Source organism: Phascolarctos cinereus, unplaced genomic scaffold, assembly GCF_003287225.1.
Source record: "Phascolarctos cinereus isolate Bilbo 61053 unplaced genomic scaffold, phaCin_HiC Scaffold_5;HRSCAF=322, whole genome shotgun sequence".
Classification (NCBI taxonomy): domain Eukaryota; kingdom Metazoa; phylum Chordata; class Mammalia; order Diprotodontia; family Phascolarctidae; genus Phascolarctos; species Phascolarctos cinereus.
Window position 1 is genome coordinate 255,731,054 of NW_027555958.1, and position 26,851 is coordinate 255,757,904.

Genomic DNA, 26,851 nt, shown 5'->3' on the forward strand with positions numbered 1-26,851 from the left:
GTAGGGGCTGGCATGGGAGTGGGAGGAGGGAGAGGTGGGAAAGAGAATTATCTAGTCTACTCTCATTTCGAGGCCAAAGGGAGGGGAAGTGTCCTACATAAACTTTGAGCAGCAATTTAGTGGCAAATCAAGGAGTGGCACTTGTCTCCAGACTCCACATCCAACTGAAGGGTATTGTAGTAAGGGAACAGATAGGGGTGGGGGTGGCAATGGGGGAAGCAGAGTGTACTAGATGGAAAATGCACCTACTAAAAGAAAATGGAAGTGGTAGGAGGAAGTGGGGGAGCTGGGCAGGAGTAGAAGGAAGCACGTTCTCTAGCTTCCTCTTTCTCCCCTTATCGCTGGCCCCCGACACTAAAAACTCTCTCGGGTTACCCCACCCTACTATTCAAAGGTTCTTGGGCCAGTCATCTAGCTTCTTAGGCTCTTGGGATTTGGGATGCTGGTTGTACTTTTACTCTGATGAATGAATCCATGCAAATCTCTTCCCCAGTTATTTCCCCTGCTGCGTCTAAACCGCTGACAGGCAGGAACAAGACTTAGCCGAAACGGGGTTAGAAAGTGGGCAACTGGAGAGCACAGAATCTCGAAGTCCGTGAGAGTCAGGACTGGGTTCCGCTAACTGGGGCCTCCGGGGGTATTCGTTGAGCACCCGCAGCTTAAACTGTAGGGCGTGGCAGCAAGAAAGCTTTGGGAGTCCCTTCAGCTCCACTCCGCCCCATTCCGGGGCGAGACTCGGCGGCTGGGTGGGGCTGGAAGGTCTGGCCCGAAGCTAGATGCCCCCGCCCCTGCAGTTCAGACCCAGCCGGCGGCAATTGGCTGCAAGAGGAGTCTGGGATCGTTTTGGGGAGTTCCGAGCTATGGTTGGGGTCGAAGCGCAGCTACACGGACTGTAGCCAGAGAACGAGCCAGGAAGCACTCCATCTCGAGGATGGGCAAGGTATCCAGCCCGGGCAGCAGGTGTGTTGGCAAGGGCAGCCGTGCCCGGGGCCTGGTGCCCGGGGAGAGCAGGTCTGGCGGACTAGATGCGGGGCGGGGGGGGGGGTGTGGAACAATGGGAGTGGTAGATGAATGCAAACAGTGGAGAGGGAGTGGGGTAGGGTGGGATGGAGCTGGAGGCAGTAGAGGACCGAGGATTTAGGAGCTTGCCTTTTATATCCTCCCTTCCTCCTCACGCAGCCGCCTAATTTAGTCTCTATTTTAAATGCATGTCTGGGTATAGATATGAAGTTTAGTGACTTTAAGTTACATGGACCAGACTCTCAAATTGAGGTAGTGGATGAAACTGAGTGGCCCAGGCCCAATGGGCCCAGACCCCATGGGCCCAGAGTGATATGAGTTCAGGAGGAGACTTAGGAAGAAAAAGGAAGAGGAGCTGAAAAGTACAGGATGTGGTCCAAAGTTAGTTAACAAGCCTTCAATGCATATGTCGGGGGTGGGGTCGAAGTAGAGTGGGGAAGGTAGCAGCGGGAATATGGTTAAGCAAAATTGTTAGAATACTAAGTTTACCTTTTAAAGGGGTTTTAAAGCCTTTCTTAGTTTTTATAATCCACAACCAGTGACTCAGTGCCTCCGTCTAAATTTACCTTAACCCATTCCCTGAGGGTCTAATTCTCAACTTATAAAATATTCAGTTAAAATGTCGTAGGATCATAGATCTAGAGCTGGGAACCTCAAGTAGTCCAGGTCATGGAGGTAAGCTTGTGAAGCAGAATTTGAATCCAGGATCTATGACTTCAGTTATTACTCTAAAACTTGCAGCGTTTTTATAGAACTGCAGACCAGACAAAATGGTAAGAAGCATAGACATCATCTAGTCCAACACCATCCTCTTACACATGAGGAAAGTGAGGCCTAGAACAGTGAAGTGATCTCTGAAATTCCTTTTTAGTTCAGGAAAGCTATAATTCTGTAACTTCCTTAATATGTTCTCCCAACCGAGTGACATGTTTGCATTTCAAATGGGATTTTCTGGATATACAATTCCTTAACCCAAGGATTTAAAGAGGGAAGGGTCGGAGACATGCCTAGGTAGGCCAACATTCCTCTCTCTTGCTATAAAGGAAATTATTGTTATTGTTATTATTAATAGCTAACATTTGTATAGCACTGCATTTGAAGCCAGAACACTTGGGTACAAATGCCAGATCATGTCCTTACTAACTGTGTAAATGTCACAGAATCAAAAATCAGCAAGTATTTATTAAGGTGCTTACTACATGTAGATACTATGCTAAGTGCTGGGGATACAAATATAAACTAAAAACAGCTCCTGTTCTCAACAAACTTCCATTCTAATAACAGCATGTTCATAAACTGGTACATACAGGCCTAAATACAAAGTAATGATAATAGCTAATATTGTTCAGTTGTTTTTCAGTTGTGTCCAACTCTTCATGACCCCATTTGGGGTTTTCTTGGAAAAATACTGGGGTGGTTTGCCATTTCCTTCTGCAGCACATTTTACAGATGAGGAAAACTGAGACAAACAGGGTTAACTGACTTGCCCAGGGTCGCACAGCTATTAAGTGTCTGAGGATAGATTTGAATTTGGGAAGTCTTTCTGACTCTGGGCCCCGGCACTCTACTAATATGACAGCTACTATACTAAGTGCTTTGCAAATGTTATCTCATTTTATTCTCACAACAACCCTAGGAGGTAGGTGCTAGTATATCCTCAGTTTTACATATGAGGAAACTGAGGTTTAGTAACTTTGTCTAAGGTCGCACAACTATGAGTGTTTGAGGCAGGGTTTGAACTGAGGTCTTTCTGACTCTAATCCCTGCAATCTATCCACTTAGTCATCTAGCTGCTCCAATAGGTGTGAAGTACCCTTTAGCAGGGGTTTTAAACCTTTTTTTTTTTTGCATTCTGGATCCCTTTGGCAGTCTGGACTGTAGAACCCTTGTAAGAATAATGTTTTGGGTTTGGGGGGGGTTTTTGGCAAGGCAATTGGGGTTAAGTGACTTGCCCAAGGTCACACAGCTAGAAAGTATCACGTATCTGGTCTGAGACCAGATTTGAACTCAGGTCCTCCTGACTCCAGGGCCTGGTGCTCTAGCTACTTCGCCACCTACCTGCCCCAAGAATAATATTTTTAAATGCAAAACAAACAGTAACATAGAATTACAATGGAAACCAATTATATTGAAATATATATATTTATATGTAATATATATGCATGTATTTAAATGTATGTTATATATCTTAGATATATATATACATATTTTTGTATCATTAATAATTAAAAATAATTATATAACTATATAAGTGTATATATGCATTTATTATACAATAGCGATTATATATATTATATATATATAGATGTAGGTGTGCATACACACACACACACACACACACACACACACCACACACCCAAGGTCATGAACCCTGAGTTATGAATCCCTAGTAGAAGACACTAGTATATGGAGAAGGACCAGGAAAGGCCTCTTAATGGAGCTGGCTCTTGAGGTGTCTTAAAGAAAGCCATGTATTTTACAAGGTGGAGGTTGGGAACGAGGGAGCATTTCAGACATGGGGGGATAATCAGTGAAAAGGCACTGAGATAGGAAATGGAGCATATTGGAGCACTGTTTGTTAGGAAAAGCAATTGATCGTTGTTAAGAATTTTAAATGTCAACTAGAAGATTTTATATTTGATATTAGACGTTATAGAGAGCCATGGAAATCTGTTGAGAGAGGTGAGGGGGAGACATGGACCTAAGCTTTAGGAAAATCACTTTGACAATTGTGTGGAAAATGGATTAGAGGGGAGAGACTTGAAGCAGGGAATTTAATTAAATAGTTATTACAAAAGTGCAGGAGAGAAGTAATGAGGGCCTGAACTAGGCTTGTTGGTAGTCACAAAAAGACATTTAGAGAAATATTGCAGAGAAAGAAATTTCCAGATTTAGCAACTGATAGGCTATATGATGTGAAAGATGACGGGAAGGTGACACTAAGATTTTGAGCATGAGTGACTGGAAGAATGGTGGTACCTTCAACAGTCATAGGGAATATCATTGTTGGAAGGGAAATCAGAGGCCTTCTAGTCCAACTTGTACATCAATAAAGATTTTCTCTGTAATAAGACTGACAAATTGTCATCTAGCCTTTCTTGAAGACTTCAAGTGAAGGAGGACCCGTTACCTCTTAGGGCAGCCCATTTTACTTTTGGATACATTGAATTGTTTAAAAAAATTTTTTTAATGGAGCCTTAATTTGCCTTTTTGCAACTTCTACCCCACTATTCCTAGTTCTGCTCTCTAGGGTCAAGCAGAACAAATCTACTTCTTTCACGTGATAGTCCTTTGAACCCATGGAAACAGCTTTCATGTCCTCCCCTAAATCTCCACTTCTCTGGGCCACACGTTCCCAATTCCTTCAACAGAACCTCAGAGAAAAAGAACTACATTAGCTTTTAGCCTGATGTAGCACGTTGGTGACACATATGTAGCTCCCAGTCCATTAAAATCCCCAGATGTTTTTCAGAGGAATTTCTGTAGAGCCCTGCTACCTCCCCATCTTGTGCTGATAAAGTTGACTTTTTTGAACCCAGGTATAAGACTTTACCTTTTATTCCTGCTACATTTCATCTTAATGTTGTTGTTGTCGTTGTTGATTTGTTCAGTGGTGTCTGAATCATAGCACACCAGTACTGTCCGTGGGGTTTTCTTGGCAAAGATACTGGTTTGCTATTTCCTTCTCCAGTTAAATGACTTGACCAGGGTCACGATGCTAGTAAGTGTCTGAAGCTAGATTTGAGCTCAGGTCTTCTTGACTCTAGGCCCAGTGCTGTATTCCAGGGGTGGGTAACCTGCAGCTTTGAGGCCACAAATGGCCTTTTAGATCCTTGGGTGTGGCCTTTTGGCTGAGTCCAAGATTTACAAATTCTTTTATTAAGGGGATTTGTTCTGTGAAGTTTGGATTCAGTCAAAGGGCCACACTTGAGGACCTAGAAAGCCATGTGTGGCCTCGAGGCCTCAGGTTCCTCACCTCTGTTGTATCCACTTAGCCTTCTAGCTGCCCCATATTCTAACTTGTTGAAATCTTTTTTGGATCCTGATTCAGTATTTTGATGTTTTGCTATTCCTCTAAGCTAAGCGTCTTGACATTTTGATAAACGTATAGCACAAGAGCAAGCACAGATCCTTGGGACACTCTTCCCACCAGATGCCACGTTCTCCAGTTCTGGAATCATAATCAAATTAATTCTATCATTGTTCCATGAAAGGGTGTATATACTCCCCTATGACCTAATCCCCGTCACCAAAGCAACACTTCCTGGCCACCATTGCCCCATATATGTTGTCTCCCCACATTAAATTCTTCCACAATATATTCTAAATGGGTATGTGACCTTAATATTAAACATAATACTATAAAAATTAGAAGAGAGGCAGATCACATACCAAAGGATAGAGGCAATGACATATGATAAAATATGTGACTTTAGTTAACACGAAACTAAAAAGTTTCTTTACAAATAAAATCAATACACCTAGGATAAGAGGAGAAGCAGTTAAATGGAAAACAGTCTTTGTATCAAAGTTTTCTTTTTTTTTTCTTTTTTATTTTTAGGCAATTGGGGTTAAGTGACTTGCCCAGGGTCACACAGCTGGTGTCAAATGTTTGGTCTGAGGCCACATTTGAACTCAGATCCTCCTGACTTCAGGGCCGATGCTCTATCCACTGTGCCACCTAGCTGACCCTGAAAATTTCATTTTTTTTTTTTGGTTGGGCAATGGGGGTTAAGTGACTTGCTCAGGGTCACACAGCTAGTAAGTGTTATGTGTCTGAGGCCATATTTGAACTGAGGTCCTCCTGAATCCAGGGCCGGTGCTCTATCCACTGCTCCATCTAGCTGCCCCTCAAAGTTTTCTAATAAGGGTTTGGTATCTAAGATATGTAAAAAAAAAATTTAACACATATGTATATGTGTGTGACTAAAAGCCATTACCCAATACATAAGTGGTCAAAGGATATGAACCATTCTCAAAAGAAGAATTATGAATTGTTAACAACTATATGAAAGAATGTTCCAAATGACTAATAATAAGAGAAATGCAAATCAAAAAAACCCTGGGACTTCACCTCACATACTGTGAATTGGCAAAGATGACAAAAGATGGGAATAGTGCTGGAGGGGTTGTGGGAAGATAGGCACACTAGTATGTTGTTGGTAGAGCTGAGAATCAGTGCTACCATTTGGGAACACTATTTGGAATTATGTTTTTTAAAAAAGGGATTAAAAAGTCTGTATCCTTTGACCCAGAAATTTTATTATTAGGTTCATACTCCAAGTATGTGGAAGTAAGAGATCTAAAAGTATTATACATTTAACTTTTTTTTTTGGACTTTTTGGATGTGTTGATCAGTTATATTGATTTTTTTCCTCTTTCTTTGTCTTTAAAAATAGTTTGTTTTATAGAATAGCTCTCTGGGAGGAGGAGAGGAAAGGTTATTAGGGGAAATTAGGGTGATGTAAAAAAAAAGACATCAAAGAACTTATATTCTTTAAAAAAAAAAAAGATATAGCTCCTTTAACCCAAGGGTTATCTTTGCTTTTGTGTTTGCTTCCCCAGTGCTTAGCAGAGTGCTTGATATATAGTGAGCTCTTAGTAATTTTTTTATTCATTAATGAATTTAATTAATTTAACCCCCTCTTTTTGTTCACTATCACTCAGAAAAAACACTACTGTTATTATTCTTATAATTCCTTTTTTTTTGGTCTGCTTATTTCCCTATGCATCGCGTCATACAAATATTTCCTAATTTCTTTGAATTTTTGATATTCACCATTTCTTACTGCACAACAATATTCCATTCTATTCATTGAGGGAGGCTGAGAACTGGACCTTTGATTTCACTGGTGAAGGGAGCTCCTTACGGGGTTGTGAGGATCAAATGAGATACTATTTGTAAAATGGCACGTGGTAAAGGCACAGTCCCTGACACATGGCAGGTGCTTAATAAATATTTGTTTCTTCCCCCTTCCTCCCTCTTCTCTTCTTCCTGGAAAGGAATGTCTTCTACCAATGTCTAAAGCACTGAGAAGCTAAGTGACTTGCCCAGGGTCACATATAACCATGTGTTAGAGGTTGTTCTTCCTGGCTCCAAAATCATCTCTCTCTCCACTATCACGCAGTGCCTCTAGGGTCCTGACCATCTTTTTCCTGGATATTTCCACTCCCCCATCCCTTCCTCTCTTCTTACTCAAGAGGAGTTCCTTTGTATTATCTTAGCATCTATAGTGTTTACTTACTGAGAGAATGAGATTTCACCCCTTAAATATTACTTCATTTAGTCTATTTACTACTCCCTGATTTTTTCCCCATTACTGTCTTTGCCTTCTCAATGTGTCTCTTTTTTTATTTTTTTATTTATTTATTTTTTGGTGTTTTTTTTTTTTTGGTTAGGCAATGGGGTTAACTGACTTGCCCATTGTCACACAGCTAGTAAATGTTTTGTGTCTGAGGCTGGATTTGAACTCAGGTGCTCCTGAATCCAGGGCTGGTGCTCTATCCACCGCCCCACCTAGCTGCCCCTCTCAATGTGTCTCAATGTGCAAAGTGTTTTCTTTTAAAGTTAAACTGTGAACAACAGGATTCCTCCACCCTATGTTTGTGGTCTTGTCTATCCCCTTTTGTTGTTGTTTAATCATTTCAGTCATGTTCAACTCTTCATGACCCCATTTTGGTTTTCTTGGACAAAGATACAGGAGTGCTTTGCCATTTCGTTCTCCAGCTCATCTGACAGATAAGGACACAGAGACAGACAGGGTTAAATGATCTGCCCAGGGTCACACAGCTAATAAGTGTCTGAGGCCACATTTAAAGTCTTTTTGACTTAACGCCCTGCATTATATCTACAGTACCACCTAACTGTCCCTTGTCTGTCCCTAACCACTTGAAAATGAACATTTAATTTCTTAGGCTTTCATTACTATCTGAAGTATTTAGCTTTTCTTCTGTTTGGGCATTTTGCATGTTGAATTACTTCTGTGTTTCAACATTCACTCATTCTCTTTGATGCCTACCTAGGCTCAACTCTGCAAGATGTGTTATTTTGAGGTGCCAACAAAACTTTGCTTTTTAGAATGTCATATTCCAATTAATCATTTGATTCCTTGTAAACACTGCTTTTTCTTGGAACATGTAAGGTTTTTTTCTTGATTCCTATGTAATTTATTTGAAATTCTAATTCTGAAGTCTGATTGATATTTCTTGTTGAGTAAAACTTGGGGTTCTTTGTTTTGTTGAGTCTCTTATCTGTACTTTGCCATCTGCTTCCAAAATTTTTGGATCATTTTCCTGTATGATTTCTTGAAGTGTGGTTTTCTTTAGGACCAGAATTTAAAAATATCTCTAAGAACCAAGCCCATTTTTGCACCAGCTGACATGCCCGGTCCTCCCAGTATTTAATGATGTTTTTCCTGGAAGACATATACTTCTTAGATTTCCTGGTCAAATCTTATCTTTGAGTTCAGTATTATGGTTTTATAGAGCTCATGTTTTCTTATAATCTTATTTTTAATTGTTGAATTGTTTTTAAATTGTTAATCGGTGTTTTGTTTTCAATTATTTGTTTTTAAATGTTCCTATGGTCTTGTTTTTGAAATTGCTTTTGTTATTTTTCTTCTACTTCTGCATTTTTGGATTCCAATGTTCTCATTTTCAGAGAATCTATTATTATCACATACGTCTCTGTCTTTTGTTCTGTCTAGTCTCTTGTTAGCCTTTTTGAGTACCTCCCTAGCTTTAATTTCTGCCCCCATTTCTTTATGTGATTCCCACACACTCTCACCAGTTAAATTTTTATTGTTCTTCTACACTCCATTTTTTGAGGTTCTTGACTTTGCTGCACTCTCATTTCAGAGGACTTTGCAGAATTTATTGTAAATAAATAAACACCTTCCTCATGGGAATTTTGACTCCATTTTCTTTGTTGCAAAATTTCATTGATATGGCTCCTTTTTTTAATTGCTTGTTCATTTCTCCTCCTTTGTCAGCTTTTATCTGTCCTTACCCATCATTCTGTTGATTTATCTATGGTTTCTTTGATATGAACATAATCTTATAGCCACATTTCCCTCCTGTAAGTAAGGCAGAGCTTTTGTTTCTCTCCCTCAGCCCCTCCTTCCTCTTCTATGTTCTTTCATGTCACCAAGGTTTGACATAATCTGTGGCCTTGAAGGAGTGAGAGTGACCTGTTGGGACACTGATTCAAGGAGACTCCTAGAGGCCACTGTAGATGGACCTATTCTTTACCTTTCTCAGTTGCACTCTCAAGTCACTTAAGTGACTTGCCCAGGGTCACACAGCTAGTAAGTGTTATGTGTCTGAGGTCGGATTTGAACTCAGGTCCTCCTGAATCCAGGGCCGCTGCTCTATCCACTGCACCACCTAGCTGCCCCCTTTTACTCTCTTTTCTGAGTTTGACTTTTCATTTCCTAGTTTTACTCTGGGACCAGTCAGATAGGGTTTTGGGAGGATCCCACAGAACAATGCTAGGAGTGGGAGAGAGAGAGGAGGCTCTGACAAGCCTTTGTAATTGGGTCTTTCCTCTAGCTTTCTCTCACCACTTCTGGGGTGCCGATTTCCTCCTGTACAGTAATAAATCATTGTAACCAATGTTGTACTGCTGGGCCTCTCCTTCCTCCAGAATTTTGTTCTGAAGACTGCATGCTTCTTCAAAGCAACCTCTTTCCACCTATTCGCCTTTCCTTTCTCTAGAACCTTGGAATGGTCCTGAATTACAGTTTTCCATCCCCCCCTAGGAATGAGCTCCCTTAGGACCCTGCTAAGGGATTAATGCTGAAAGCCACACCTAAAACTGCAGCTGCCAGAAGGGCCAAGAAGGCCCCTATAGTCTAATGTGGCTACGTGCAGTGGTGTCAGAGAGGGGTGAAGCTGGGGACAATAGAGGCAGGTGAGAGAGGTGATTTTAAGGCATTTTCCCCATAAGGTTTGCCTTGTATCAAACTCTTTCAGGTAATCAACAAGTATTTAATTAGTGTTTACTATATGTCAGGCACTGTGCCAAGCAGTAGGAGTATTAAAAAAAAAAAGTCCCTGCTTTCAAGGAGTTTGTGTTCTAAAGGAGGAACTATGCACAAGACACATATAAAATACGTACAAGGTAATCTTAGAGGGAAAAGCACTAGCAACTGGGAGAATGAGTAAAGCCACCTGTAGGAGGTGTCACAAGAGCTGAATTGTGAAGGAAGCCAGAGATTCTAAGAGTTGGGAATGAATAAGGAGAACATTCTAGGGATGGGTGACAGCCAATAGAAAGGCATAGAGATGGGAAATAGAGCTTTGTCTGTGAAAACAGCAAATAGAATAGTGTTGCTGTACCTTAGAAATGCATGAACAATAGGGTAGGAAAATTGGAAAGACAGGAAAGGTACAGGTTGTGAAGAGTTTTAAATGAATTTTAGCATCAACAGGAGTTTGTTTGAGTTTAAAGATTTTATTGAGTAGGGTTGACATTTCAACATTCACTCTGGGAAAATTACTTTGACATTGTTGGGGGTAGGGGAAAGGTTGGAGTGGGGAGGGGCTTAAGGCAAGAGTTAGGTGTCATAGTGGATAGTGTGCTGGGTTTGGAGTCAGGTAGACCTAAATTCGTAACCTGTCTTAGACAGTTACTAGCTATGTGACCCACGGAAAATTACTTAACTTCTCTGTTTTCTCATCTTTAAAATGGGAGGGCAGGATTTGATGGTATCTACAATCCTTTCCAGCTCTAAATCTATGATCCTAGACTATTAGGAGGCTGTTATAATAATTCAGGAGAGAGATAATGAAGGAGTGAACTAGGGGTAGTGTCTGTAAGACATGTAGAAAGAAGTGACCGTGTATGAGAGATATTGTGGAGCTGTGAAAAACAAGATTTGGTAACTATTTGAATATGTTGGGTGAAAAAGAACAAGGAGTCTGGGATGATATTGAGGTTGGAAACCTCAGAGTCTAGAAGGATGATGATGCCCTTGACAGAAATAGGGAATTTGGAAAAGGGGACATGTGTTTTTTGGGGAAAGAGGCTTTGGAATATTAAGTATGAAACACTTATGGTTTATCCACTTTGAAATGTCCAATAGGCATTTGCAATGTAGGATTGAAGCTCAGGAGAAAGATTGGGGTGTGTGCGTGCCCGAGAGAGAGAGAGAGAGAGAGAGAGAGAGAGAGAGAGAGAGAGAGAGAGAGAGAGAGGGAGGGAGGGAGGGAGGGAGGGAGGGAGAGAGACAGAGACAGAGAGACAGAGAGTTTTCAAAGATGGAGACAGGTATGTTTGTAAGTAGCAAGGAAGGAACCAGTAGATAGGTGGAGACTGAAGATTGGAGGAGGAAATGATAGTGAAGTCAAATCACCTGGAGAAGATAGAAGGAGACATCAAGAATACAAGCAGAAGAATTGACCTTTCAATTTTCTCTTCATGTTGTTGCTATTTTTGTCTCATGTAGGGGCATCTTTTCTTATTTATTTGGGCTGGTATGGGGAGAATTTCATCCCAAGTTAGCTCTCACATTGTTTTCCATCTTCCCAGGATTCCCATATACTTGGTGTTCCATACAAATTGATCTAGCTGCAGTTCTCCAAAGTCTTATTTCCAGTTTCCATGTCCTTTGCCACACAGACTTCAACACCTGGAATGTCTTCCTTTTTGCTTTTGCCTCTTAGAATTCCTAGTGTCCTTCAAAATTTAACTCAGGTGCCACCTCCTAAGCAAAGCCTTTCATGATCCCGCAAGTTGTAAGTGCTCTCTTCCTCAAATTGCCTTCTCTTACTTTCTTACTGTGAAAAATAAATAGTAAAATATAAGATTGTTGATGGCAGGGCCTGGTTCATTTTGTTATTGTATCTTGAATGCTTAGTATAGAGCCTCTTAAGTTGTAGTTGCAAATAAGTATATGTTGAATAAATGTGTGACTTATGTTTTAAGTTCTAGGAATGTAAAATATGAAAACATGAACATTTTATGCAGAGGAAATTTAAGTACTCTCTGAGGTAGGGTTTGAGAGTCTCTTCTATGAGTAAGGTGCAAGTGCTCTAAAAGTCATAGGATCTTGTTTTTTAATTTCTTTCCAGGTTACTGGTTGTATTTTATGATAGCTGAAATTGTCATAAGCAACCCTTGGATAAGTGATGATGACTTTGTAAAGGTATGTTGAATAACAGGGGCAAATCAGAGATTATGCTGCTAATTTTTAAGAGAAGAATAGGGTTGATCTTGGAGAGCTTCCTTCCCCAAATGTGTGGCCTTCCATTGAAATTAACATAATTTTTCTGAGATGGCGAGATTTAAGGGAGATTTAAATGTTTATAGGATTCTGTGCCTTGTAGTGTTTAAGTCTGGCCCTGAGATCCTTGGGTAGCCCGAAAGACCTATTGAATGTGGACAGATCCAATTATGTCACTCTCCTGCTTAAAAAAAAGTCATTAGTAACTCCCTATTGCCTGGACAGTAAAGTTCAATTACTTTGCCTGTTACTCACTATTTGGCACCATCTTCCCTTTCCCACCTTCTTACATTATTCGCTTCCATTTACTCTGTTGCAGGCCATCTGTACAACTTTGTCTTCCCCACTATACCCTGCACTTTGCTCATGTCATTTGCTATACCTGGAATATCCTTAGTAAACCCACTTCTGTTGAATTACCACCCAGACTTTAAAGTCTGATCTTCTCAGTTGGCTCTTTTCTCTCAGACCTCACCAAGCACTTTGTTTTCAACTCTCTAATGTACTTCATGCAATCAATCAATCAATCAAACGTTTATTAAATGCCTACTATGTGCCAGGCACTGTGCTAAGTGTTGGGGTTACAAAAAGAGGCAAAAGACAATCCCTCTCCTCAAGGAGCTTGCAATCGAATGCCATGTTGTACATTATAGTTACCTTGGTTGGTGTTTTATCCTTCAACTAGCTTGCAAGCTCCACGAAAGGCAGGGGTCTGGTCTTTTCAGAACTTTGTATCATCCCCAGTACCTAGTAGGTCCTTAATACCTATTTGTTGAATGAATGAAGAGTAACAGGACAAGCAGCCAGCCATTCCAGATGCCATGACGATCATTTGTTGATGGGCATTCAATGTAGCAATCTACTTCATTTTTCTTTCAAGGGAGACCCTTTAAAAAACAAAACTTTCCCCATTCATTCTTGGCTGCCTCTGTTGTGTTCCCTTGCCCTTCTCTGCCCTGGCTGCTGTGCTACTTATCAGCCCTAAGCTATAAACCAAATTGTCACAGCAGGATTCAGGAAACCTGGACTCAGACCCCAGCTCTGTCACAGACAACTTGGGTAACTTTGAGTAGGTCACTTCCCCTCTAAGGGGCCATTGTTTCTGACTGTAAAATGAAAGAGCTGAACTAGATGACTCACAAGTTCCCTCAGTCTCTGACTTTCTGGTTTTTGGGTGGGTTTTTTTTTTGGTTTGTTTTTTTGCCGTGTCACTGAACCAATAAGAGCACCTGCAAATTATTGGATAATTGAGGGTGGAGTTAAGTGGGGGCAAGGGAGTAGCAGTGTGGCATTCCGTATTTTGCATTTTTTCGGTTCTGAAAAGACTTGTTGACCTAAGCAAATATAATTTCCTTGTGGGGGATGGGGTGAGAGAGGTAGTTAAATATTGTAAGAGCCAGCAATTGTCCCTTGACTCAGTCACAGACCAGGTAACTGAAATGGGCCAGCTTGTTACAGAGTAGGAGGAGGGCTGAGATCTTTTTAAAGAGTTTTGAGGGGATTCACAGACTGTTAAAGGGTCCTGTCAGGCTTTTGCCATGAAACTTTGAAACTGACAAGCAAACTGAGATAGTGTAATGCCAAGAACATTGGACTTGCCAGGAAACAATGGAGTTTTAATCCTGCAGCTGGCCGTTTAGTGGTTTTGTGGCCATGGGCAAGTAACTTAACCTGTCTGGGCCTAATTTTTCCCACTTATAAAAGGAATAATATGTACTATAAGTATATACTTCACAGGTTGGGATAATGACATATGTAAAGCATTTTGCAAACCTTAAAACTCTGTGTGTCAGCTGTAATATTTTGTTTCCTGAAGCCTAGAGAGGTAGAATGATTTTTTCACAGAGCTAGAGAATTACAGGGAACTGTTAGGCAGTATAGTGCATAAAACACTAGGCCTAGAGTCAGGAGGACCTGAGTTCAAATTTGGCCTCAGATACTTACTAGCTGTGTGCCTTTGGACAAGTCACCTAACCCTGGTTGCTTCAGTTTCCTCATCTGTAAAAGGAGCTAGAGAAGGAAATGGCAAGCCACTCCAGTATCTTTGCCAAGAAAATCCCAAATGGAGTCATGAAGAGTCAGACACAACTGACATGACTGAACAATAAAGAAAATATATAGAGAGAGCTAGGATTCCAACCTGGGTCTTCTGACTTAAAAGTCAAGGTTCTTTCCACTAGACTCTCTGTAGATTCTCTGTAGATTCAGTTTCCCACTTGGAAAAAACCTTGCATCTCTCTGTAGTGGAAATTTACACTCCCCCTTCCCCCAAACAGTAATAGCTCTGGTTCCAAGGTATGAATTTAGGGTTTGGTTTCTCTGATGTGGTCCAGGACTCTGAAATGTTATCCTCAGGCAGTAATGTGGCCTGGGGAAATTGGATCAGAGGAAAAGACTTGCATGATTTGGCTTTGGAGTAGAGGAAAGAGAAGGTGAGAAGGGAAATGGCAAAGTGTTCAAATAATCCAAGTTGAAACAATAAAGATATAATAAAAAATCCCATCTGTACTTTGAAAAATACTTTATAAACACTATCTCATTCAAAACAACACTGTGAGGTGGGTACTATAGGGATTATTATCATTCCCAATTTACAAAAAAGGAAATTGAGGCTTATAGAGGTTTAGTTACTTTCCCAAGGTCACATAATAAGTATCTGTGGCAAGTCTGGCCCTTTATCCACTATGCCATACTGCCCTCTCAGTAGGATGATGGCAGCAGGGATGGAGAGGAATGACTGAACATTTCAAAATGAAAAGACTTAGTTTTATTTGTTTATATCATAGAACTTCATAACTAGAAAGGATATTAGAGATTATTTAATTCTATTCCTACATTTTTCAGATAAGCAAACTGAAGCCAGTGGAAGTTGGGTTAGTGAGTTGTGTCTTTCCTGGATTTCCTTACATGAAGATGCCTTTTTACATCCTGTTTCTTTCTAATAAGGTCTCACCATCTAGAAACATAGCCCAGTGATGAGTTTCATGCTGTGAAGTCTGTGATACTCACAGATCTCTTGCCCTTGGCTTAAGACATTTAGTTACCTTATCTTTTTGCCAAAACTTTTATGATTTCTGTATAGATACTGGAGGATGTGGATTTTACTCCTGGATCCTTTCTTGGATCCTTCTGTGAATTTGAGGCAGGAGAAGATTTCAGCTGCTATTTTTCCTTCTTTGTGGTTATTTCCTGTAATAAATAACTTGGGGGACATATATACATATATGTATACTGTGTCTATGTGTATACATATCTACATATACATATATGTTGATATTTATATGTCAGTCTTTGTTAGGTGCACTCCATCTCTGGCTGGTAATTTGTCAACTCTGCGTTTTAAGGTGTGATCCAGAAATCAGACACCACCTTCTCTTCTGCATCCTTTTCCTTCAGTGGGTGAGATTAACACAGTCTCTACCTTTCCCTGTGGCAGGCCTGCACAACCTACAGCTGTCAGGCTGCTTGCGGCATGCCAAAGAATTTTCTCTACATTTTTCAAAAGCTGCCCAAAATCCAAAGGATTTTGTGAAAATTCTTTGGCGTGCTGCAAGTGGCCTGAGGGCTATAGGTTGTGCAGGCCTGCCCTATAGTCTTCAGTTTCTGGTTCAAGACTTCATAGACATTGGCAAAAAATTTTTTTAGATTCCTTCTGCAAGGGTAATTTGTGCCCATGTGAATCACTAGAAGTATGTGTATGCCACCTGTTTTTATAAGTGTTGAGAGATTCTGTGTCATATCTTGAATACCTGACTCAGGAAGACAACAGACATCTATAATGTTATGAGGCAAACAAGGGAAACACCAACTCCTCCTCCTCTTCCCTTTATTGGATGATCTTTTCACTTGTTTGCTCTGCTTTATCCTTTGGAGGACAGGAAGCTTCTTTTTCCTTAGAGGATCCAACTGTCTTTAAGGAAGTGCCTCAGAGCTGTTCTTAAGGTCTTATTGTACAGGTGTCCTTTTCTTTCCCTTTCTACTCTGTGTAACACATTTCTATTATCTTTTATCATGATTAGGGCCAAATCTCCCCTCTCCTCCCTCAGATTCCCCACTCATCCCCCCCATGAAACCTTGCTTCTGTTTACTTTAGAAGCCCCCCTTTCTCCCTAAAAACCTGGAGCGTGGAGAGGTGTTCTTGAAGACCCTTCACTTTCTCCTCCAGGAGAGAAATCAGCCTTATTTGGAATATTGCTAATAGTCCCTTGACTCTGGCAGAAATACAAATATTGCTCACTGAAAGGAAGACATGAGAATTTCTCTTATTTTCCACAATAGTTGAGTTTTTTAGCCTTGTTTCTTGAAACTATTTATAGTTGTTTTTATCACAACCCTAAATACTTGGCTAATTTTTTAAACAGCCAATTATGACATCTTAATTACCGACAATAGCCACTCAAATTTCTTTCCTTGTTTCAGCAACAACTCCATAGTCACAGTTATATTCACCTCCTCTTCAGCCTTAAACCAATTTCCTGTATATTTGCTCCACCCTCCAACACACTCAGTTTACTTAGCCTTCAAATTACTCCACTTACCTTACCTCATTTTGCCAACTGCCTACTCCTTATCCTTCTTGAGTCTGTTTCTTCAATTTCTACATCTAATCTTCCTCAGTTCTTTCCCAGCCACTTAATTTTCCTTCATCTGCCTTCTCTTATAATTCAGAAGTAGGATCTGAACCGGTATCTGGCCCTAGATGTTGTCATTCAAAATGTCCACTATTTATCCTGAACTTTGCCAAATTTTTTCTCCCCTAATTCACCCACTGACCAGCTTCACAACAAATTCCTTCAAGTCACTTATACAATTTTATACAAATTTTCTTATTATTCTTTCTAGTTATCTCTTTTCCCCCAAATAGAACAGTTAGGAGTGACTGTAGGGGAAAGATGATGAATTTGCTTTTTAGGCATGTTGATTTCAAGGCTCTGATAGGACATCCAGGTGAAGATGTCTAGCAGTCAGTTGGTGACATGAGACTGGAGCTGCAGGGCTGGCCAAGTTACTTGTTGTGTGACCTGCTGAGGTAGATTCAGGAATCACTTATAATTTACAATTTCACAAAACTTTTATCAGGATGATAGTTGAAATTGATTGAAGTTGTTAAGTAAGATTATAAATTGGGAAGAGAAAAAAAACCCTTCACTCTTCCTTCATGTTTGTATTCTTAGGTCAAAGAGTAACATAAAGAAAATCTTAATTTATCTAAGTACTTTATTGTTTGCATAGATCTCTAGCTAAAAGCAAGAGGGAGTAGGCTTGCTGTGTATGTGTAATAGGTTTTAGGGTGGAAGCTGTATATGAAATCTATGTACAATCAAAAGGGATACGTGGCACACTGCAGTAGCTGACAGCCACATGAAACCCCCTCTCCTCAACTTGCTCATTGCCTTATTAATTCTCATCCTGGGTTCTACAGTAGCTATGTGATAAAGTAGATAGAACAATGGGCCTGAAGTCAGGAAGACTCGAAATACTAGCTGTGTGACCCTGGGCAAGACACTTGACCCCTGTCTGGCAAAATGAGATAATATTTATAAAGTACTTTGCAAAGCTGAAACTGCTATATAAATGCTAACTAGCTAGGTAGTGGTGCTGCTGGTGGTAATAAGACAATCTAGAAGTGTCTCCTGATAGTCCTTAAATAAAATTGCAATGTCTGTCTGATTAATTTATCAGTGAGCTCTGAGCCATCTACTCCAGTTTGTTAAAGCAGAGAAACCTCTTTTCCTTTAAGCTTTCAGCCCTGTCTCTCTGATGATCAGTAACTCCCTTCTTTCTTAGGCTTAAACAAAACATCAAGGTTACTAACTATACAGTGTAACAAACAATAAAAAACAAACACAAAAATGTCTATTTCTGATATATCAACAATGAGAAACATTATAGCCAGACTACCCTTTAACAGTTACTGCTATTCCTGAGATCTCTTTAATTCTGGAAATCCTCCCCGTCATTCAGCTCTCTCAAAATTCCAGTTAAAATATTCTCAAGAATTTGCTCCATATTTCTTTACAAAATGTGTTAAACTCAGTCTACCCCCAGAAAATGTCCCTTGAAACTCTTTCTTCTTTAAAGTTAAATCTTGGAGTCTTTCAGGAAAGAAGATCTCTTAGTTCTTTCTATCCTCAAACAGTCTCTCTGGGGCTATGACAGTTAAAACACTATTGGATGAGAGTTATATTGCCAGGGTCCTCACAGACTCCTCACAGGTGACAAACTGTTACTTTGCATGATTCTGAAGAGACATTTGACTGGCCTCAGACACTTACTAGCTGTGTGACCCTGGGCAAGTCACTTAGCCCCAATTGCCTAAAATACATAAAATAAAATGAAGAGACATTTGGCAACTGTCTTCAGATATATAATGGATTGTAACATGGAAAAGGGATTAGTCTTCTTGACTTAAAAAGACAGAGCTAGGAATAATGGATAGGAGTTGCTAAGAGGTAAATTTAGGCTTACTCTAAGTGGGAAAAAACATATTAATAATTAGACCTATCCCAAAGTGAAATGGTCTACCTTGGGAGTTAGCAGGTGTTCCCTAATGACTTATTTTTAGTTTATATTGTAAAGTGGACTCTTGTTCAGAGATTGGTTGAACCAGATGCCCTCTGAAGTCCCTTAGTCTCTAATAGTCTCTGTTAGACTGTAACATTCTGTTACATTGATGCCATCAAGTAGGAGGAAATCATATGAAAATAAAGGAGGGGTTGTGGAGCATTGGGTGGTTGAGGAGAGTTAGATGCTGACCATACTGAATTTTAGTTGATGATGGAATATCCAAGTGGAAATGTCCATTAGACAGTTGGATATAGAGGTGATAGGTCAGTCACCTGTCTTTGTTTACCCAATAGTGAAGACAGCTCATTTCCAAATCATTTTGTATTTATTTTGCATATATCCTGTATTTACTTATCTATGAACATGTTGTATTCCCCCTCTCAATTGAATGTTAAGTACTCCTCAAAGTGCAACATGCAGATGCATTTTTGCATTTCTGTTTCTACCACCTGGTACATAGTAAATATTTAATAAATGCTTGATGAGACTTCAAGGTCATATGATCATCAAGATGGAGGATTAGACATTTTCTCTGGTTCCCTCTAAACCCTCCACACTTCTCCAAAACAGAAATTTTGGAGCAAAAATAAAGCAACTTCAGCTGTCTCCATGATATAGGACACCTGAAATCCAAAAGAAGGTTAACCCCCCCTCCCCCAAGAACTGACTTCTGCACTGAGCTCACACAGTACTCCTCCTCCACCTTCCATGCTACTGGCAGCAAGGCCGCACTTAGCCAACCCAAGGTGTTGACACTGGGCTTACAACAAAACCCAAACCTAAACCTAGTTCCCACCTCCATTTCTCCAGAGCCATGGAGATCCCAGCTCCAGGAGTGAATTTTTTCTTGAACTGCTACTGATGGTCAGTGTTGTGGCAGTGCTCCAGGGGCAGAAGCTTGCTGGGGGGCAGGTAGGGAGGGAGGGGACAGAAGGACTCTGTGTTATAAAAGATCTCTGCAAGACAGCTGGTAATAGAAGGAAAGGGTCAGGACACATTTTTTGAGCTTGAAGGAGAGCTCAAAATCTCATCTCACTTCACCTTCCTACCAGACCCTTAGAGACCAAAAATACAGAAATCAACCCCATAGCACCAGGTCAGTAACTACCTGAATTACTGGTGTCAGACCAGAATGGTGAAGAACAGAGGGAGCAGAAGACACTGTGTGTGTGTGTGGACATGGAGGGGTGCTATGTGGCACTCTACTAAGTCTGAGGGAAAAAGCTCAGCATTCAGCTGGGGCCAGTTCTGTCCTCTCAAAAGTTAATAGGGAAGAGACCTAGACCTAGGCTGGTGAACCTTGAATTGCTCAGTATGGAAGAAGGCTAACCCTTTGAGATCCAGCCCTCAGGGAAACTCTCATTAGAGGAGTAAGAATCAGATAGTAAACAAAAGGAGAAAATAAGGGTAAAAAATATGAAATTACCAAAGACCTCAGGAAGAAGAAAACTCAAAGATCTTGAATGTAAGCAGATAAATCAACAGAGAAAGCATAAACAAGAGAAAGAAATATAGCCTCCATGTTTCCATCTGTTTAAGCATCTCTGAATAAATGTTGGGAAACAAAGGGAAAAGATCTGATGAGACAGAGAACCCTGTGGAATTTTAGAAGAGCATGGAATCATAATGCAATTCTTGGGTGGTTTAAAAGAGAAATGAGAATTATGAGAGCTGAATGGCCTGCACAGCAAAAATACTGGCAGAATAAAAAAATTGGAATCCACAAAGGTCTAGATGAGGGTCTAGAGTAGAAAGAGAAGATGGATAATGAAGAGATTGAGAGAAATCACTTCTCCCTGGAAAGGGGTGCAAAAAGGGGGGGGGAGCCCAAAAACTAATAAATAGGCCTAGTTGAAGGCAAGGAAAGGAAAAGGTACTCCATTGACTAATTGAGAGGGAGAGAAAGGTGGGGAAGAATTAAATAACCAAATAAAAGCAAGAAGTAAAGGAACTAATAAGCAAAAACCCAAAGGGAAAGAGATAACTACTGAGAGAAGGGAGTGGGCATAAGGGTAAGAGAAGCAATGGGAATAGTGCCTCCTTAAAAAAGAATAAGCTAAAGTAACTGAATGAACATCGTATTGTGTTTACAGAGGAAGAGGGAAAATCATAACTTAAAAAAGCTTAGTATTAGAGATTAATGGAGGAAAAATGTAAACATTCCTCATAACTTTGTATGTGAATGGACTAAACAATCCAATAAAATGAAAGAGTGACAGATTAGTTAAGAAAACAAAATCCTACAATCTGTCATTTACAAGGTATTCAATGCCTTTCCAGCTTGATGTAAAACCTTCTAGAGCTTGCTTTTAATGAGCATAACATATGACCTTTCATGGCCCAATCCCTGCATAATCTGCAGGGAAAATCCCAGTTCTCTCCTCTAAATGAACTACTCCTTTTGCAGTGACAGTATCTCTTGTGTTTGGGGAAGTGTCTGCTTACAAAACTGTTGTTTACAAAGATTTCCTGTCTTAGCTTCCAAATGGACAGTGGGGCAATCTGGTTCTGCTTGGCTGTGTGGTAGAGCCTGTGACTGAGGTATTTATGTTATATTGGGAATGGGGTGGGGGTGGAGAGGAAGGGAAATCTTAAATTTAAATTTGGAAAGGACTTCAGGTGTCATCTAATCCAACAATCTCATTTTACAGATTAAAAAAACTGAGACAATGAAAACAGGAAAATTAAATGACTTGATGGTGACATGGAAAATAAGTGGCAAAGGCAAGATTCGAAATCAGGTCCTTTGATTCCAGGGTGTTTTTTTCATCATATAAGATAATTGGGCTTTCTGGCTTTATCTTGGTTAAGACCATAGGCTGCCTTGGTCTATCCTCTACATTTTTTGCAGGCTGTCCGAAATCCGTTGGTGGGCTGCGGGTTGTGCGGGCTTGGTCTATATGGTACAGGGGAGGAAAAGCTGACAGTGTCTCTGTACTCATGCTTTTAGAGTTGGTAGCAGATGTTATGGTAGTTGTATTATGAGTGCTGGAGAGTTTCAGCTTTGTTTTCTGTGGAGGTGGCAGCTTAAGGTGGGAAAATCATAGAGTCTCAGAATTGGAATGGATCTCAGAAGCAATAGAATTCAACCTTTTGCCCATGTAAGAGTTATGTGTATAAATGAATCATAGTATCATAGAAATTCATAGTTAGAGGGGACTTGAACAGCCATCCATCTAGTTTAATTCATACCTGAAAAATAATTCATACTCCAACATCCCAAACAATTGGTCATATAGCCTTTGACAGAAGACCTCCAGTGAAGGAGGAACCCACTATTTCCTGAGGCAGTTTACTCATTGTTTTATTCTAATGATAGGAAGTTTTTCCTGATACTCAAACCAAAATTGCTTCTTTGCATTTGCGTCCCATTCTTCCTGATTCTGCCCTCTGGGGCTGAATAGAACAAGTCTATTCTAAATACTTGACCCCAGGCGTCATGACCCTTTTGACTCTTCATGCTCAACATTCCTAGTTCTTCTGGTGGATCTTCATGTGACATGGACCCAAAGTCTTTAACCATCTATTAATTGATCTTCAGCTTATCAATATCTTTCCTACAGTGTGGTATTCAGAATTGACAAGGACAGAGTACATAGACACTATCATCTCTTTATTCTTGGAAGCTGTGAATTTCTTACTGCCACCCAGTATCATGTTAGCTTTTATAGCTAACTATAAATGGCTGCCATATCAAACTAATGATTCATGGTAAGTTTACATTCAATTAAGGCCTTTGCCACTATAACTCAGTTGCCCTCTCACCATAGAACTTCTGTCAGCTTCTGGGACCTTCTCATCCTGAAATATCTCTCCCAAGATGACAGTCCCTTTCTTCTAATGAAGGTCCTTTATTTTGGGGATGACTTCAGGCTGGCCTCACTTCATTACCCTCATGGCTATGCTTTTTATTCTAAGGTCTTTGCCACTGTGCCCTTGCCTGGGTATTCCTTATCCTCCTTTTCACCACCCTGTTTTATGATTTGTCTTCCCCCCACTAGCATGTAAGTTCCTTGAGGGCAGAGACTCTTTCTTTTTGCTTCGTTTGTATCTCCAACACTTAGCACAGTGCTTGGCACAAAGTAAGTGCTTAATAAATGCTTGTTACTATTAAAATCCTCAGATCTTTTCCAAGCAAACTGTTCTGCAATCATGCCTCCTTTATCTTAAACTTACAAAGATGATTTTTTTAAACTCATGTAAGACTTTATTTTTTTAAGCTTAATTTTAGAGCTTAGTTTTATTTGTATTAGATTCAGTCCAGTGCTCTAGCCTGTCATAATCTTTTTGGATTCAGACTCTGTCATCCCGTGTGTTGGTAATGCCTTCCAGCTTTGTGTCATTACGCAGTTTGATAAGTAAGTTACTTATAAAAATGTTTACTTCCAGAAAGTCAAGCACAGATATCTTGGGCACTCTCCTGGAGAATTCCTTCGGAGATAGTAATAAATACTTTGTTGTTAACTTTCTTGTGATTGCAACATGAAATTGTTGCAATCGTTGAGTTAATCCTCAATTTATGCAGTAGTAGTGTTCCTAGAAAACAGCATAAAAGTAAAAAATGTGAATGTTGCTACATTGAACCTATGGGAAATTAGGGGGCTAGGTTCTCATGACCACTCGAAATTGTAATCTTTTGCTAGATATTGCTGAAAATATACTTTTCTGCATGCAGTTCTTGCTGCATTTTCTTTTTGATGAGGCAGCTGGGGTTAAGTGACTTGCCCAGAGTCACACAGCTAGTGAGTATTGTGTGTCTGAAGTTGGATTTGAACTCAGGTCCTCCTGACTCCAGGGCCGTGCTCTATCCACTGTACCACCTAGCCGCCCCCATACAATTCTTTATAATAAAACATTAATTCTTATAACATGCACTTTTCTAACAAGTAACCATGAAATAACCCATACAATGCAATACACAAAATTAAATTGGTAATATGCAAAACATTTTCTCTCCCTAGTAACTCTCTAGAATTCTGGGACCTTTTGTGCTAACATTTCAATAAAAAAAAATGGATTTCAGACAATATTTACTTTTCATAACATAGTACCATAAATACTTTTTGAAGATATAATGAATTTTGATTGGTTAACACCAAACTCACAGTCAACGGCAACTGCAGATATTCTGGCATGAAATTCACCTAACACCTTTTTTTCCACTAAGCTGCATCATTGACTTTGCACACCTGGGTTTAGAGACCAAAGGGCTTGCATTAAGCTTTGGGAGCATAATAGCAACACAAAACTGGAGTTTTAAAAAGTCAAATAATAAAAATGTGCAATGAATGTATGGTGAGGTCTTTACAATAGTAGGGTGAACAAAACCAGTGAAGCATCCAGTAGGATACCCTGGTCCACATACTTGAGAACATCATGCCTCTCATAGTTTCCTTTACTGTGCTTAGCCACAAACGTGTGCAGTTGCCAATGTGTAAATGAAAATGAGTTGGCTAATAAAATTACTCAAATGCTTGAAAACACCAAAGTTAAATGCATGAGTGTTGAGAGTTGACTCTACCTGTTAAGACCTTCAGAATTTTTTTGCCTCTGTATTTCAGTTTTCTGCTTATGGAACGTGAATTTAAATGCTCACAATTTTAAAAAGTATTAGGGGGACCTTGGCCTTCCATCTTCCTCATGTGTTGTACCTGTCTGTTTCTGACCCTATTCTCACTGAACCATAGCGTTTTAGAACTGGAAGTCACCTTTGGATTCGAATCTTCAGCTTTTGCTCTTACAGTGATGATATTATTAAAGATGAAGAATGGACAAATATTTCCTTAGGATTTAGAGATAAGTAGAGATATCAGACAAAGAGTCTTCTATAAATGAATTCAGGGTATTAATAGGGACAAAGAAGCTTTTACAAGTAGTTTTCAACAATGGACCACATCCTTACCGTCTTAGAATCAACTGAAAGATATAGAGAATATAAGATCCTGTTGTGCTGATTAAACAAAACCAAAAATATTTGATTTGATAGAACAAAATGGTGCCTTTACTGGCTGTTTGATAGGATGTTCAGTTTGTAGAATAGCAAATAGGCCAGTTTGTCTGTATTTGAAGAGGGGAGTAAAGCAAAGAAGTCAGAAAGTATAGGCCAGAGCCACATTTTGAATGGCTTTCAATAACAAGTTGAGGAGTTTATATTTTACCCCAAAATAGGTAGGTGCTGAAGATTTCTTGAACAGGGGAATGGAGAGATCATACCTGTGTTTTGTGGAAGATTATTTTGAATGGTAGAGGCTAGATGGGAAAGGGGAGAGATTGGAATCAGAGAGGCCAATGAGGAGGCTAATGCCTATTATCTAGGTGAGAAGTGAGGAGGGGTTGCATGTGAACTAGCTTGGTTGGTGAAGAAAGGGAGATGGATGAAAGAGATGTTGTGGAGTTAGAATTAGCAAGACTTGGCAACTTATTGGAGAACACAGAGTTGAAGATGACTCCAAGATTGGGAACTTGTGTGACTATAAAGGTTGAAGTAGCAAAGTATGGTGGAGGGGTGGATTTGGTGGAGCAAGGCAGAAAGAATATTGAGTTCTGTTTTTATATGCTGAATTTGAGATCCAGGCAGAGACGTCTAGCAGGTAGTTTGTGATATGAGACAGGAAAGAGATTGGGGTTAGATTATATAAACTTCAGAATCATCTGCATAGAGTTGATAATTAAACTCATGGAAGCTGACAAAATCTCTAGGAAAGGTGATGTAGAGAGACAGGAGGAAAGAGCCCAAGAGAACGTTTTAAAGGGATACTTGAGAATGATTCAGAAGACTGAGAAGGAATGGTCAGCTGGTAGAAAAAGATCCAAGAGAAAGCAGTGTCATAAAAGTTTAGGAAAGAGAAGGCATCCAGTTTAAAGGGGTGGACAGTGGTGTCAAAAAAGGTAGATAGGTCAAGAAGGATAACTGAGAAAATTAAGATATACTAGAATGAGCATTAGCAATGAAGTGGTAGGGTCAGAAGCCAGATTGCAAGGGACTGAGAAGTGAGTTGAAGTGGGTAAATGGATGCAATGTGCCTGGTTATTTTACAGTCTTTGGAGGCTGCGCTTAAGATCTGAATATTGGGGCCATATGAGATGCCTCTTGATGAGTAGAATAAGATATCAGAAATGGAAAGGACTTTAAAAGAATTCATCCCCCCTCATTTTATAGGTATCAAAACTAAGGCCCATAGAAAGGGAATGACTTGCCTAAGGTAATGCAGCTTGTATTAAAACTGGGATTAGAACCTAAGTCTCCTGATTTGTAGGGTCAAGTCAACAAGCATTTATTAAGTACTTACTGAGTGCCTGGTATTGTGTTAAGCACTGAGACTACAAATACAAGAAGAAAGGCAGTGCTTGTGCCTTAATGATCTTACATTTTAATCTTACTACGCATAAAAGGAAGCTGAGGATGAGGTAGTGGGAAAAACAGCATCTACATGGAGACATGGTAGAGAAAATCCAGAGACTAAAAAGTAGAATTCAGAAAGTAACAAAGACATGGCTGGCCTGGGCATTTTGCTTAAAATCGAAGTTATATAAAAGGAGAAACCAAACAATTGGAGGGGGGTAGCCAAGTGGTGCAGTGGACAGACCTCCAGCCCATGGAGTCAGGAGGACCTGAGTTCAAGTCTGACCTCAGACACTTGACACTTACTAGCTGGGCAAGTCACTTAACCCCCATTGCCTCACCAAAAAGCAAAACAAAAAAATAAACAAACAATTAGAGGAAAAGGCTATAGGGCAAAGTGGAATTCTAGGATGAGAAGGTGAAGGGCAGAGTGAAGTTATAGATTGAAAAGGATTGGTATTCTTTCTTGATCTCTTAGACTGCCTCCTTCTGTTTATGTTGACCTCTCTTTTTCTGTGGAAGAGGATGGTTACTTCAGTCATAGGGACTATAGATGTTTTATTTGTGTATGTATTTTATGGGTAGATCTTGAGTAGGCCAGATGTTGAAGGACTCCCTTGAGGAGAGTGTGAGTGTGTGGGTATATGTATAATGATTGGGTTTCCTAAGGAGGCTGTGGGGTGAGAGAGGTTACTAG

General features: G+C 40.0%; 1 protein-coding gene across 3 annotated transcripts in view; it reads left to right on the top strand.

Moving 5' to 3' along the window:
- Positions 1-439: 439 nt before the first annotated feature.
- The window catches only part of PIK3R5 (phosphoinositide-3-kinase regulatory subunit 5), an 89,665-nt gene continuing 63,253 nt past the window's right edge, over positions 440-26,851 (top strand). Inside the window, exons 1-2 of one of the 3 annotated variants that reach the window (XM_020966657.2) lie at positions 440-960; positions 12,094-12,167. The gene's annotated coding sequence lies outside the window, so the exon portion shown is untranslated. The remainder of the gene's footprint in view (positions 961-12,093; positions 12,168-26,851) is intronic. The other 2 variants (XM_020966655.2, XM_020966656.2) reach the window with 2 other exon arrangements.